This window comes from Mustela nigripes, chromosome 2 (genome assembly GCF_022355385.1).
Source record: "Mustela nigripes isolate SB6536 chromosome 2, MUSNIG.SB6536, whole genome shotgun sequence".
Taxonomy (NCBI): Eukaryota; Metazoa; Chordata; class Mammalia; order Carnivora; family Mustelidae; genus Mustela; species Mustela nigripes.
In genome coordinates this window covers 21,173,528-21,186,898 of record NC_081558.1, presented here as the reverse complement: position 1 = coordinate 21,186,898, position 13,371 = coordinate 21,173,528, and the positions used below count along the sequence as shown (strand labels likewise).

General features: G+C 53.5%; 1 long non-coding RNA gene across 1 annotated transcript; it reads left to right on the top strand.

Annotated features, from left to right (window-relative positions):
- The first annotated feature begins 10,738 nt into the window (after positions 1–10,738).
- Positions 10,739–12,743, top strand: LOC132009806 (uncharacterized). Its single transcript, XR_009402063.1, has 3 exons — positions 10,739–10,956; positions 11,576–11,676; positions 12,585–12,743. It is a non-coding gene; the product is annotated as an uncharacterized LOC132009806 (long non-coding RNA).
- The last annotated feature ends 628 nt before the right edge of the window (positions 12,744–13,371 follow it).

Sequence of the window (13,371 nt, the reverse complement as noted above, 5' to 3'; positions counted from 1 at the left end):
CCCTTCCCTATTAAGTGCCCTATGCTTCAGAACCCTACACCTCCGTGTAGGGCATAAAAAGGCAGAGTCGGAGGGGAAGTACTCCTGGAGACAACTGGAGGGTTATGGGGTTGTAGAAACGGATCCCTTGGAGATAGAAGGAGCGTAAAGAAGGGGGTTCCGGCCGCGGTCTAAAGCGGGATCTGTCCCGTCTGTGACTAAGGGCTTCCTGGAAGAGGTGGAGGTGTAGTTGCTCAAGGATGGAGTGGTTGTGGGAGTGGTGTGTGTGTGCGTGTGTGTTCGGGGAACTCCTGGAGGGAGAGTTTTTGGAGTGTGGAGGAGCAGAAGCAGGAGACCCACCTGTGGCACTTTCTGTCTGAGATGATGGGACTTAACCTGAGGTAGAGGAAGGAGCAGGAGGAGCAGGGCTGGATGGAACCCGTGGACTACAACAGCTCTGAGAACGAGAGGGTGTGTGGAGGCACAGGGCCTGATACATGGTTAGGGTTTGACACATACTATTGAAGAGGGAGCAGAAGGCTAGCTGAAGACAAAGCATAAGCTGGCACCCTGCAACCTCACCCGCAACCAAGCCCAATGGGGGTTCTTCCACGAATCTCCTAAGTATCTTAATGTTAATAACTTGCTAGAGGGGAAAAAATCCTAAATTGAGGATGGCAAGGCTTCTGGTATCTTGTAGGTATCTTATAGGTCGGTCCTCTTTAGTATATGAAAGTTCTTTTGGAAACCTCCCTTTTCCTTATTTCCTCCAGCTCTGGAGTATATAATACCACTACTCAAGCCCCTGGTGCGGCAGCTTTCAGCCCACTGCTGTGTGTGCTTTAATAAAACCACCATTTTGCAGCAGAGATACCTCACTTCTTTCTTGGTATTCGGCTCCGGACTCCACCCCCACTGAACCTCACCTATATTCCAAAACCACATCACTCTTATTTTTATTTTCCATTGCTGGCTGTCCAAAGTCCCTTGCCAGCCACCCTGGGTATCAACTGGGTGACTCAGGACTTCATCCCAAAGTTCAGTGTTGGGCCATTCCTCCTCTGGGTCTCCCCCAGTCCACACCTGCAGGGTAAGGTTAGGCAAACCTCTCTCAGGAGTGCCAATTTAGCCTCCTTGCTCCACACCCTTCCCAGGTTAACTTGAGCTGGGTTGGCCTGGGTCTGTGCCAGGCTCAGAACTACCCTCCTCCGCTCTTGAAGAAGGGGCCATGCAGGCTGCTCCTTTCCCAGCATGATAGTGACCAAGATGTGTCCAGGTTCTTCTCAATTCCCTTTTGAATCTCCAGCCAGCTGAGAGGCAGGCAAGGTAAATCTCCACATTCAGAGGAGGAAGCTGGGTCCAGAGTGGCACTGGGACCAGTCCAGGGCCCAGGAAGAGGGTTCTGGCCTGGGAGTCCGGATCCCAGCTCTGCCCCATCCTGCTGAGGGCCCCTGAGAAGTACCCATTAGCCCAAGAGGAGACATGAGGAAAGGTCAGCACTTGGACTCAGACCCAGCTGTCACTAAAAGTGAAAACACAGTAAAGATAAAGATGTAAAGTAAAGTACAGTAAAGTAAAGATGGTGTTGGGTCCTTTGCCCATCTCTGGGCCTCACTTTCCTTATCTGGGCAATGGGATCATAATCCCTGTTCCACCTGCTTCACGGAGCTGTTTGAGTGGTCGGAGGTAAAAGAAGAAGAAAGAACTAGATGTTGGAACTAACTATAGGTTCCAACCCTGGCTCTGAATCTTACTTGGCTTTGGGCAGGTTATAGTCTCTGAGGCTCGTCATCCTCATTGTAAAGCTCTTCCAGCCCTGCTACTTGTGGTTGGCAGGAGGGTCAGGTGAAGTCATAGATTTCAGAGGCTTATTGTTTAAACCAGCAAGTCTCCAGCTCTCTGGGAGTTTCCTGTTTAATAGAGGGAAAGGTTGAGAAACAAAGAAACTCACATGGAAAGTGAAATTCAATGTTGTCAACAATTCCAGATGGAGGAGGAAGCTATTACTCCCCAGACGCTGAAGGAGGGGGGATCCCAACCACCAGGAAGTCTTCTAGAAGAGAGGTGCCAGCTGGAAGGGTGGGTCTACATGGGACCGGGAGACTGATAAGTGAAGCCTTGAGTGGGAAGCTCCCAGGCCTGTCCTGGTGGGGGTTAGGGGGTGGAAGGGATGTATGAGTCAGCCCAAATAGTTGGACTTCAGGGATGCAGCCAGAATGTGAAGTCGGGAGGTCAGACAGAGACCATAAAAGGCCACAGAGATGCTGGTGTCAGGGCTTAAGAACCATGACCAGGGCACTGGTCAAAATGCCTATTCCCGGGCAATGTCCCTTTGATCCTGACCCGGGAAAACTATGGTTTTGCCAGGCCTCTCTCTTGGTAATGTGGGGGTGGCACATTTTAGGGCCATATTTTGGGAAATGTGGGTTCCACTTGAAGACTTGGAAGGGCAAGTGCTGAAGCCATGAGTTCTAATCCTGGCTCTGTTTTTGCATCTAGGAAGTGAAAGCAGCCCACCTCTTTTGCTGAAGAGTCTGGGTGGGCCCCATTCTGGCAGAGCTGTGACCCTCTCCGGGGTTCAGCCTTCTTCCTCTCCTCTCCCTCCTGCCTCTTCTTTTTCCTTTCTTCCCCCCATCCAGCCCTCGCTTTTCTATCTCACTGCTGTCTTGCCTCCCCCAGAGCTGCAGTACAGATTCATCTTATCACCCTGCTTCTGGGCAGGGGAGCCCAAGCCACTGGAGTTCAGGCAAGGTCAGACCCCATGCTGGGGTCTGGCTTCCCCCATTTTGTCCCTCCAGCCCAGTCTGCGTCATCGTCATCATCATTGTCGTCACTGTCGCCGTCAGGGGCTGCTGCACACAGCACTCATCCAGCGGTCAAGGCAGAAGGAAAATGTCAAACCCAGCCTGAGAGCTCAGCCTTTTCCACTCTGGGTCCCAGAAGCTGCTTTGCAGTAGTGCCCCTCTTTGAGGGTCAAGGAGCCGACAAGGGGCCTTACACAAGCTTAAGGCTTTCTTCTGGGCCTCAGTTTCAACATCTATCAGTCAGGCAAAAAAATCCCTCCAGCCCTCCACCCCAAGGAGATCCAGATGGACATGGGGCTTTTTTTTTTTTTTTAATTTTTAAAATATTTTTTAAAAGATTTTATTTATCCACTTGAGAGAGAGAGAAAGTATGCCTGTGGAGGTGGTGGGGGAGGTGGCACAGAGGAAGAGGGAGAAGCAGACTCCCCACTGAGCAGGGAGCTGGGCAGAGCTGGATCTCAGGACCCCAAGATCATGAGATCATGATTCAAGCTGAAGGCAGATACTTAAGCAACGGAGCCACCCAGCACCCCTGGACAGTTTTGAAGAGAAGCCAAACCTACAGCCTTTGCTACTGATGCTTTGTGTAGTGTTGGCGGCGAGCCAGCTGTGCTTCTTGGAGTGGCTGGCAATGAGTGGGAGATCAGCCTTGAGAATGGCTAGAGATTCTGGAAACAGCTCATTTCTGCCCTGGAGAGTTGGAAATGTGAGCTCCAGGGTTTATAGTAATAGGGCCCGGAATTACCATAGGAAATAGAATTTAAGGGTTGGACAGGGTAGGAGGGTCCTGAGGTCCCCAACAGCTGCTTTGTGCTGGCCTGTCCTTTGGAACCCTCTTAGGTTCTAGCCCACCAGGTACAGGCCTGGACTTGGGTTTGTAAAGCCAGCTTTGGAGCAAGGGGTGCACTCTGACCAGCTAGGGGAGAAAGGGACTAGGTTGGGGCAAAGCCATCAAATGCTCCAGGTGTGTGTGTCAGGTGGGGGGAATTACAGGAAACAGCATCACCCCCCAAAGAACAAACTCTATTCTCCCAGAAAGCCCCAGAGGACCCCTGAACCTAGTCTTCCAGGATAGAACACACAAACTGTGGTCCAGACACGTTCTCTTTGACCCACACGGGGCTTTTAAAAAATGTGAATTAGTTGTCAACATTCAACAGTCAGGAGATTGTTAAATTGAAAGATTTCTAACTTCTCTTGAGGGCTCAGCAGGCCTAGAGCCCCTGAGCCGGCCCAGGCAGGAAGTGTATTCTCCAGTTCTCTACCAGTTCTCCCATCAGTGGATCCCTAACCCCAAGGACACGTGGTGTCTAAGCAGTGACGTATGTCTGCTCTATAGACAACTGAGTGTGTGTCTTTAGCCCTAACTCACTTTAGAGCTAGGGTGACTAAGAACCAGAGGTGGGAGAGGACTCAAGGTCATATAGCAAGGGAGGTTTGGGCTGTGAGGGAACCCCAGGGTCCTGCTTCCTAGGCCACACACGCTGGGCTCTTCTGCCCTCATAGCTTCTAGATATGGGGGAAGGATCAGGCTGGCTGTGAGAGGCTTTCTGGAAGGGACTGACTAGAAGGTGGGTTCCCTGATGCAGGAACCTGCAGCTCCTGCATGTGGATCAGGCCGGGATGGGCCGCACGAGGTGATGGGCTGGTGATGGATAGAACAGGCTGAGCCCTTGCCCCTCTGGCCCACGTTGGAGGCAAAGCATGGAGGAGCCTCCTTCCCTGCCTTTCATGGTTGTTGTGGAGACAGATGCCAAGAAAGTAGCTCCTTTTGAGGCAATGACCAGTGTGGGCAAGGGCTCTGGGACAGCGAATGGCAAGGAGGGACACCCATCTCGAAACTGGAGCCTGGTATCCAAGAGATGCCACCTTGGACAAGCAGCTAGGTTGAGGGGTGCCCAGTGAAGGGGTGCCTGGAGGCATTTAAATCTCTGCCCAGCACCCCTTCTGTCCAGACATTGAAGAGCTGGAAGAAAGGCAGAGAAATGGAGAAAGAGTGAGTGAGCCCCAGAGAAGTGGTCCTAGGTGGTCAAGGGTAACTAGGAGAAGACCAGGGAAGATAATAACACAGTGAACAAGTATGGCAGCAAGAACAGCTCTATTCAATGTTTCGGCCTGGTGCTATGATTATATGCACAACCTCAGGTCCCCTTGGAGCAACCCTACTCCAAGGTCAGTGGAACGATGAGCCCCATACACAGGGCAGTAGCCTGCCCAAGTTCACACAGCCAGCAAGTGGAGAGTGTAGCTCACCTGTTGGCCTTGGACTTTCTGGTCTAGTGCTCCATCCTGAGAAGGACGAGGCAGCTGGGAAGAGACTGGGGCTGTGTCAAGGGTCAAGGTCTGAGTGGAAGCTCTTCTCTACTTCAAGGATATGTGTTTGGTTTGGATAGGCAGACAGGAGTGCCAGGCCAAGGAGCCATCCAGCCCGACCTTTAGTGGGAGTCACCTCTTTTCAGGGACCTCTGGGCAGCCAGCCATGGCCTCAGGGTCCTTCCAGAACCCACACTCTGGTGGGACACTACATTCCCTCTCTATCCCCTACACTTGGGTCAGTGGCTCTGGGCCCAGACGCACCATGGCTCACAGCCTAGCAGAGGCCTCCCGCTGCCCTCCTCTCTCCTTGGGGCGCCTGGAAGGAGGAAGGTGGGGGGTCTGGGCTATAGGTTTTCTGTCCCGTACTCCAGAACCTCCCTTCTGCCTCCTCTCCTAGACTACCTGCCCCTCTGCCGGGCCCTTGGCGTGTCTCCACATCTAATTTCCACACATGCCCTTGAAAGGGCAATGAGCAGCCCCATTCTTAGGGAGTGGAGATGGGCTCCTGTCAGTATTAGGCTCCCAGCTCTGTTCTCTTATGTGCTCCCTGGCCTTCAGCAGATGGCACAGTCTCTCTGAGCTTCCATCCCCTCCTGCACAAAAAGGCAGTGGTACTTTCTGTGATGGTGGAATGTTATGGGTCCACTTGACCTGGCCATGATAATGGAGGTGGGCCTCATACACTCAGCTGAAGGCCTCAAAGAACAACCACCTCAGAGTTTCTTGGAGAAGGGCTTTTGCTGCAGGCTGTAACAGGGGAATCCTACCTGAGTTTCCGACTACTTGCCGGCCTGCCCTGCAAATTTTGGATTTGTGAGGCTCCACCATCATCTGAGCCAATTCCTTAAAATGAAATAAATTTCTCTCTTCACGTATCTGTATCTTACTGGCTCTGTCTCTCCGGAGAAGCCTGATTGATCCAGCGCCTACGCGCAAGGGTGACACAGGGGTTCCCTGGGCAGCAGGGATCAGCCTGTGCAACAGCACGCGGTTCGCGTTAATGGGTGGCCACGGCTGAGCCTTGGAAAAGTGACATGTCCCAAGTATCAGAGCTGGGGTCAGTGTTTGGGCCAGTCCTGCCTCCCCACTGCTCAGTGTGTCTTTGCCCTGTCACCCTCCTCCTTGCCAAGAACCTCGAGTGGAGGTGCGCAAGGGGCCATCGGTGGCTCCCTCTCTCCAGGGGTTCCCTTGGGGCTGAACAAAAGCCCTCAGGACCAGGTGGGGGAGGTGAGACCAGAGGCACTGTTGGGGCCTGGCTGGGACTAAGTTAACAGCTTCTTGTGCAAGACTAGCAGGCTTGTGACATGCCGACATTCACCGGCCCCCGAACTGCTGTGGCCCTACTGTGGCCTTTGGAGTGGTTGGAGTGAGATCAGCACAGGAGCGATAGCCAAATAACCACCCCTTCTCTTGGGGGAAGGCTCTTTAGCCCTACCTCCCCCTTGCAGATTTAGCAAGCTAGGCCCGTTGCAGCATGCACTTGGGGTAGGCAGCACAGGGACCCACGGGGGCCAGATGGGGAAGGGCAGTGGGCGCCCGGGGCCCTCCTACATCTCATCCTTGCTCACTGTATCCCCAGGAACACAGCCTAGTGTGGCCAGGCCTTCTTCCCTTTTCTCAAGAAAAGCCTCACATCCAGACTGTTATGTGAGCACTCAGAATTCTTCTTGTATTTTTAAACAACAAAAACTTGTTTGAGTAGGTAATATTTGCATATGACTAAAATGCAAATAGTATGGCCAGGTAAACAAAGAAATTTTCCTCTTCAGGGTCTGTCCCAGACACAGCTACTGTTCCTGAGTTTTCCTGGGTTCTTCCGGAAAGATTCTGCTCATTCATTCAACATTTACCCATTAATTGCCTGTTATAACTGAGCTCCATTTATAAAACATATTCCTCTTTGTTCCTTGCTTTTTGTATTTAACACTGTAGCTTGGAGAGGGCCCTATCGTGAGCAGAGAGCCTTTTTATGGCTGCATAGCACCCCACTATCCTGCTGTTCCTAGTTCCCTGGCCTAGCCCCTCACCAGTCCTTTGGAGTTCCTGGTAGGTTGCCCCTACAAGTTCTTGAACATGCTACCTTGTATGGGGACGTGGGATATTTAGAAAGGACATCACTAGGTCACAGGTCAAAATCTTTGTTTTCTTCTCTCCAACATTGTTTTCTCCTCTCATAATGAATTGCATGTGTTCTTATAATAAGCAGCCTCAGACCCTTGATGAAGTGAGATAGCTTTCAGGAAATGGGTGAATAGGTTTATAGATTCAGCAAATACTTACTGTGCACCCACTAGGTTTTAAGACAGAACAAGGCAGATATAGTCCTATTCCATGGGATGTTCTAGTGGGGTAGACTGTATACATATATATACAACTTACATATATTAATATAAATATATATTCAGTATATATATATTAAATACAAGCCCACGCAAACGTGGTCGCAGAGTGAGCGCTCACATGGGTGGTCTGAGTGACAAGGACAGGGACTGCTTTACTTGGGGGCTTGAGGAGGCCTCTCTGAGAAGGGGATGTTTGAGGTGAGTCCTGGTGGATGAGAAGGAGCCAACCAGGTGATGACTAGAAGTGGAGAAATCCATGCTCTTGGCCGCCTCCAGCTCTGGCCAATGCACTTTATAACATGGGAGGTTGGGGCCACCAGCCATCATGCCCAGGACTGAGGTCTGGATATGTTTCATTATATTACTACTATTACAACAACGATGTGAGCAAGGGGGCATGGATGAGAAGTCTCGGGAAGGCAGGGAGCACTCAGACAGGCTCCTTAGACTTTTAAGGACTGGAGGAGGGAGAGTAGGGAAGAGTTGGAAGGCCTCCAGGTCCTTTGAACCCTCTATGAAGTCAGCGTCTGGTGCAGCTGGTGGGAAGGAGCATGACAAGCGGCCAAGGCCACTTGGGCCCAGTGGAGGGGTCCTGAGAGCCAGGCTGGAGATGAACCTTGTTGGGTGGGGTTTGGGATTGAGGGACGGCTCTGAAACCTTGGGGCTCAGTCTTAGCTGAGGCAGACCCCTGGGCTTCAGGCAGAGTGGCAGTGCCATACCCAGCTTGGGGGGGGGGGGGGGGGCCGGGGGGGGGGGGAGGCCACCCATGACATTTACCCAACCTCTAGAGCCCATCCGGCTTGACTCAGCCTCTGGGTTGTGACACCCGCTCAGTGCTTCCCTCTAGCCAACGGCTGCCATCCTATCTAGCCCCGAGGTTCCTCTTTTCTGAGCTACTCACATCGAGGTTCGTTGGGATTTTGCCTTTGTTGCACTGACTTGGTGGTGGTGGGGTGCTTGGTGGAGGGATGCTTGGTGGAGGGGGTCAGCAGAGCTGATGGCTCACAGGAGTTCCTCAATGAGCATTTGTTGAATGGATGGATGGATGGACGAACAAATGCATGCAAGAAATAAGAAATGGAATGGGTAGATAAACGAGAATTCCCTGTGGACTGGGTGTGAATGCATGCGGTGCGGGTGGGTTCCCAACTCTGAGGCAGTTTGAGGGCAGGTTGTGTCAGCAGAGAGGCAAGTGTGGAAAGCAAGAAGCAGATGGTGGGTTAGCAGATAGCCCAGAGATGGGCAGGGGAGTTCTCAAGGTCATCGACCAGGCACGTGTCGGCTTGGGCATTTGCAGGAGCCTGCCCTGGGGAGATCTGTGCGTGCCCACGTCCTGAGCATCCTGGCACCACACCTCCTCTCATCCCGATACAAGAACACACGGACCCTTGCAGGTGTCCACGTGGTCCTCTTCCCGCCTCCCTCTGTGCTTATCCTGGGTCAGGCCATTTCTGATCCTGAGTCTGGTCTATGGACCATGTCTGTGGCCAGGAGCCCACTGAGCCCCATGGAGCGAAGCTGGGGTGGGGATTGCAGGACAGCCTACGGGGCAGGTGGCCAGTCTTCCCCATGCCAGGCCTTCACCCCTTCTCTTTGTCTTTCCCCTGCTGCCTTCTGGGCCATGCAGCAGGAAGGCTCTCCCTCTACCTCCGGCTAGCTACATTTACAAAATCTGCTTTCCACAGTTGGCTCGTGTCTTTGCTGATAGCTCTGAAATGACGCATCACGTCAGTGAGTTCTTAGGGCCAAGTTTCTGCCAGAGCAAGCCACCCACTAGTCACACTTAGATAGCTCTCCAGGGGTCCCAGGCCCACAGGTGTCAGGGTCACTGACACCCCCTGCACAGCCACACGCCCAGCCACTCTGATCAGAAGGACAGCAGCACACACGCTTGCAGCCTCCGGAGCTGCAAAGTCATGTTGTTACAGGCAGACACCCCAGGATGGCTGCAGGGGACCACTGCCGTGACATTGTCATACACGGTGTCGCACATGTGTGGAGTGTAGGGTCACAGAGTTGAGCACACTGCTTCCTCCTCCTTCCTGCCGCTACCCACCCTCCCCGCAAGGGCTCACTAGCTCCCTGGGATGGGGTGTGATGCCCATCCCTACCCCTACCCACATCCCTGATGAAGCCAAGGCTATCATGAGCCCTGACCTTCCCTCCCTCGGCCTGCCTTTTTGGTGACCCTCCTACTCACAAATCCCCCGATGGCCCTGTGCAACTCCGAAAAGTCCCCAACGGACCTGTGTGGCCTCAGGGAGCTCCCTGGGGCATCATAGTCAAGCTGAGCGACAATAACAGTTTCTTCTTTTGGGGCTTGAATTTCTTCACCTTTTTAATGGGGGCATGGACCTGGTGGCTCTAAGTCTTTTCTGGTACTCGTGATAGGGACAGCTATGATCGTGTGGTCCCTCTGGCATTTCCTGAGCCATGGGCTCCTTGGGGGCCATCTGGCTCCTGAGTCTCTACTTAAACTTTAAGGCAAATACCTCTCACTAATGACTGGGCCCCCACTGACGTTTCCTGGGAAACAAAGCAGAGCCCGGCTGCGCCTCAGGCCTCACAGGGGCCATTCACGCAGGCCTGATACCTGGCTGTCTGCCAGGACCTGAGGAGGAGGCGCCCAGCTTAGAACCAAGGGGCCAGTAAGACTGACCTCTGGGGGCTTACCCAAGACTTCTATGAGCAACCCGCTGGCAAAAAGAACCTTCTAGAAAAGCTGCCGTGTAACTCAGACATGAGCTCAGGCAGGGTGTCTTAGCACCAGAGACAGTCATTGTTCTGGAGAAGCCAAGTGGCAGCCTCTCTTCCCCTTCTTGTTCCTGATCTTCTCAGACCCCTGGGGTTCTGGGGCAACACAGAAGTCAGTATGTCTCCCCAGAGCTCGGGAAAGGCCAGTCAGTTTGGAAATCTCCCAGGTCTGGTCAGGGTCACCACGGAGAGATTCGTGTACTTTCCAAAGGGCAGGTGTTGAGAGGGCACTGTGGACCAGGCTCAACGCAGGAACCCAGAGCAAATAAACCAAAGTGCACCCGGAGTAGCATCCGTGCAGGACGTTTAACGGTGTTCTCTGGGGAAAAAGAAATTCTGTGGTCAAGTAAGTTAGGAAAGCCTATTATATAATTCAGCGGGGCTGAACAAAGGCAGACTGGTTTCACGCTTGTGGGTTTTGGCAGAGCCCTTGTCAGGCCGTGTGCCGCAACTGGGATCCGAGGGGTGGGTGGGGAGATGGCGTGGGTCTCCCTTCCACCCTGCTCTCTTCTCCAAGCCTCCGGTGGGGTGGGAGACCTTGAGCAATGAGGCTTGAGGGGCACAAGGATTCCAGATAAAGCAGGGTGCCAGGGAATCTGCATTCCTGCAAGTTCTGCCAGGACATCACAGGGAAAACCACCGATTTTCTCTCAGGGCAACCAGAGGGATCTATTTAAAGCCAAACCCCAGAGGTCCTCCTCTGCTCAAAGCTCTCCTGTGGCTCCCTCTCGCTCAGGAGCAACCAAGTCCTCACAGAGTCGGTAAGGTCTACCCACCTTGCAGACACCCTCATCTCGGAAGCCGACCTAGTAAATATCCCCACGTGGGGCCCTTGTTGTGGGTGTTCCTTTTGCCCTGTAATGCTCCTTCCCCAGATCTTCCCCAGAGGGGCAACCCACCCCCCACCCCTTCCTTCTCATCCCCCTCACCCAGCCTGGTACCCCTGCTCTTCCAAGAGACCCCCTGAGAACCACAGCGGTTTCCACGGCGCTGGATGTTGGCTCCATGAGGCCGGGGCCGTGCTGTCTCGTGACTGTTCCCAGCACCGTGCACAGTGCTCAGCAGAGCTTGAGGGCAGGAGGTATGGGGGGGACTATTAAGTGAATGGAGCCAGAGCAGCTCAGAGCCCCAATAAAGCTGGGGCATGCGAGGCCAGGCAGCCCTGAGCAGCAGGGAACTCTTTTGCAGGTGGACTCTGGATAGGGCTCTCTGGTCTGAGGTCAGGACTGGCACCCAGGGAGGGGCTGGAGAGGTGGACAGAGGTGTCCAGGCTGAGGCTGTGGGGAGTGGCCCTATGACAGCCAGGCTCTGTCACTGGCTCCAAGAGTCTTATCAGCGTCTATCCTTGGAGTACTCAGTGTTCCTGGTGATTCTTCCCAGAGGTCATGGCAGTGCTGACGAACTCTGCTGCCCCCAGATCCTGATGAGCTCAGAGGGTGTCCTGTGGCAGAGACCAGAAGGTTCTGAGGAACTGCAGCCAGGTGTGTTCTCTCCGCTGCACACTCCACTGACTCTGGCTTGGCCTGCAGGTGACCCCAGTGGGCAGCTAGGGGAAGGAGGGTTAGCTGGACCTGTTTGACTGACAGGTGCAGAGGAGTTACGGGGAGGGGTTGGGGCAGTGGTAGACCCTCCTCTCACCTCCTCTTCCGTAAGGTGGGGGAGGGCTGCCCAGGATTTTCATTGCGGTCCCCGGGGCTGTCTGATTCTGTGTCTTGCCTTCCCCAAAAATCGCCATGCTGGCTGTACCCCTGTGACTCTCTGCCATCATGCCAAGGCTGTGTTTGGGTGGCCTTGAGTAGCCCCCCTCAAGGACCATGTGAACTTGCACATGATGTCAGTGGTGGCCTTGTTCAGGAGTCCCAAGGAATTTTCTGACAAGCAAGGCTTTGGCTTTGGGCTCCCTGCCCAGTGAGTTGACATTAGGCCCCGAGCCTTGCTCTGAATGGCTCTGCCTGGTGGATAGACTGAGGGGACTGAGGTCCCTGGGCCACCCGTCCCGGCCTTCCGTGCTGGGTGTCACTCCCTGAGCAGTGTTTTGCTTCCCGGCACTCATATACACCCAGGCACACACAAGAGTGCATGTGTGAGTACGTGGGTACCACAAGGAAAGTCTGCCCACCATCTCTGCCCACCTGCCCTGCTTTTTTAAACCACCCTTTATTTAGAGCCTACTGTGCACCAGGCCTGCAGTTCAATCCTCATGGCAACCCTATACCCTAAGGTTGTGTTCCCCAAAGAGACATGTTGAAGTCCTAACCACCCCCTTCCTGACCCCATACCTGGGAATGTGACTTTATTCGGAAATAAGGTCTTTGCAAATATAATCACGTCAAATGAGATGGAACTGGATGAGGGTAGGCCCTGATCCCATGCCTGGTGTCCTTGTAAGAAGAGGGAAATTTGGACACATAGAGAAGACAGCCACTTGAAGAAGGAAGCAGAGAGTGGAGTCATGTGGCCCAACGCTGAGGAACCTGGGGGCTGCCAGAAGCCTAAAGGGGCCATGGAGCGTCCTCCACTAGAGTCTTCAGAAGGAAAGTTGACCATGTCAACGCTTCAGCCTCTGACTTCAGGCCTCCAGAACTACGACGGAATAAATTTTTGTGGTTTTAAGCCACCCAGTTTGTAGTACTTTGTTACAGCAGTGCTAGGAAACTGGTATACCCAGTTTTCTGTTACGAATGCCACAGGATCTCCATTACATGAGGAAACAAGGCTCAGAGAGGTTAAGCTCTTGAACACAGTCACACAGCAAGTCAGTGTTATACCTGGGATTAGAACCCAGATCTGCACAGCTCCAGCCTTTCCCTTACGGACCCCAGAACTGTCACCTTCTTCCTTGCCTCCATTCCCTGACCTGCTAAAGCACACCACCCCCCAGCCCCTGGGGAGATCCCATGCCCTCCCTGCTGGTGGTCTCCTGTCTTCCTTGTTAGCTCCTAGACTGTTCCAGTGTCCTGGCTTCCCCAAGCTCCAGCCCTAACCTCCTTCCTTCTCTTCCCCAGCAGGCTTCAGGGGCACATCTCCCTATCCCCCCAACCCCTGGGTGCCACAGTGGCCTCAGTTAATGTGGGGATTCTGGTTGTCCCACAGCCCAGCACCCCACTGCTCTTCCTGCCACGTCACTGTGCTGTCCTGATCTCCCCGCAGCCGGATTCATTACTCACTGCTCCCTA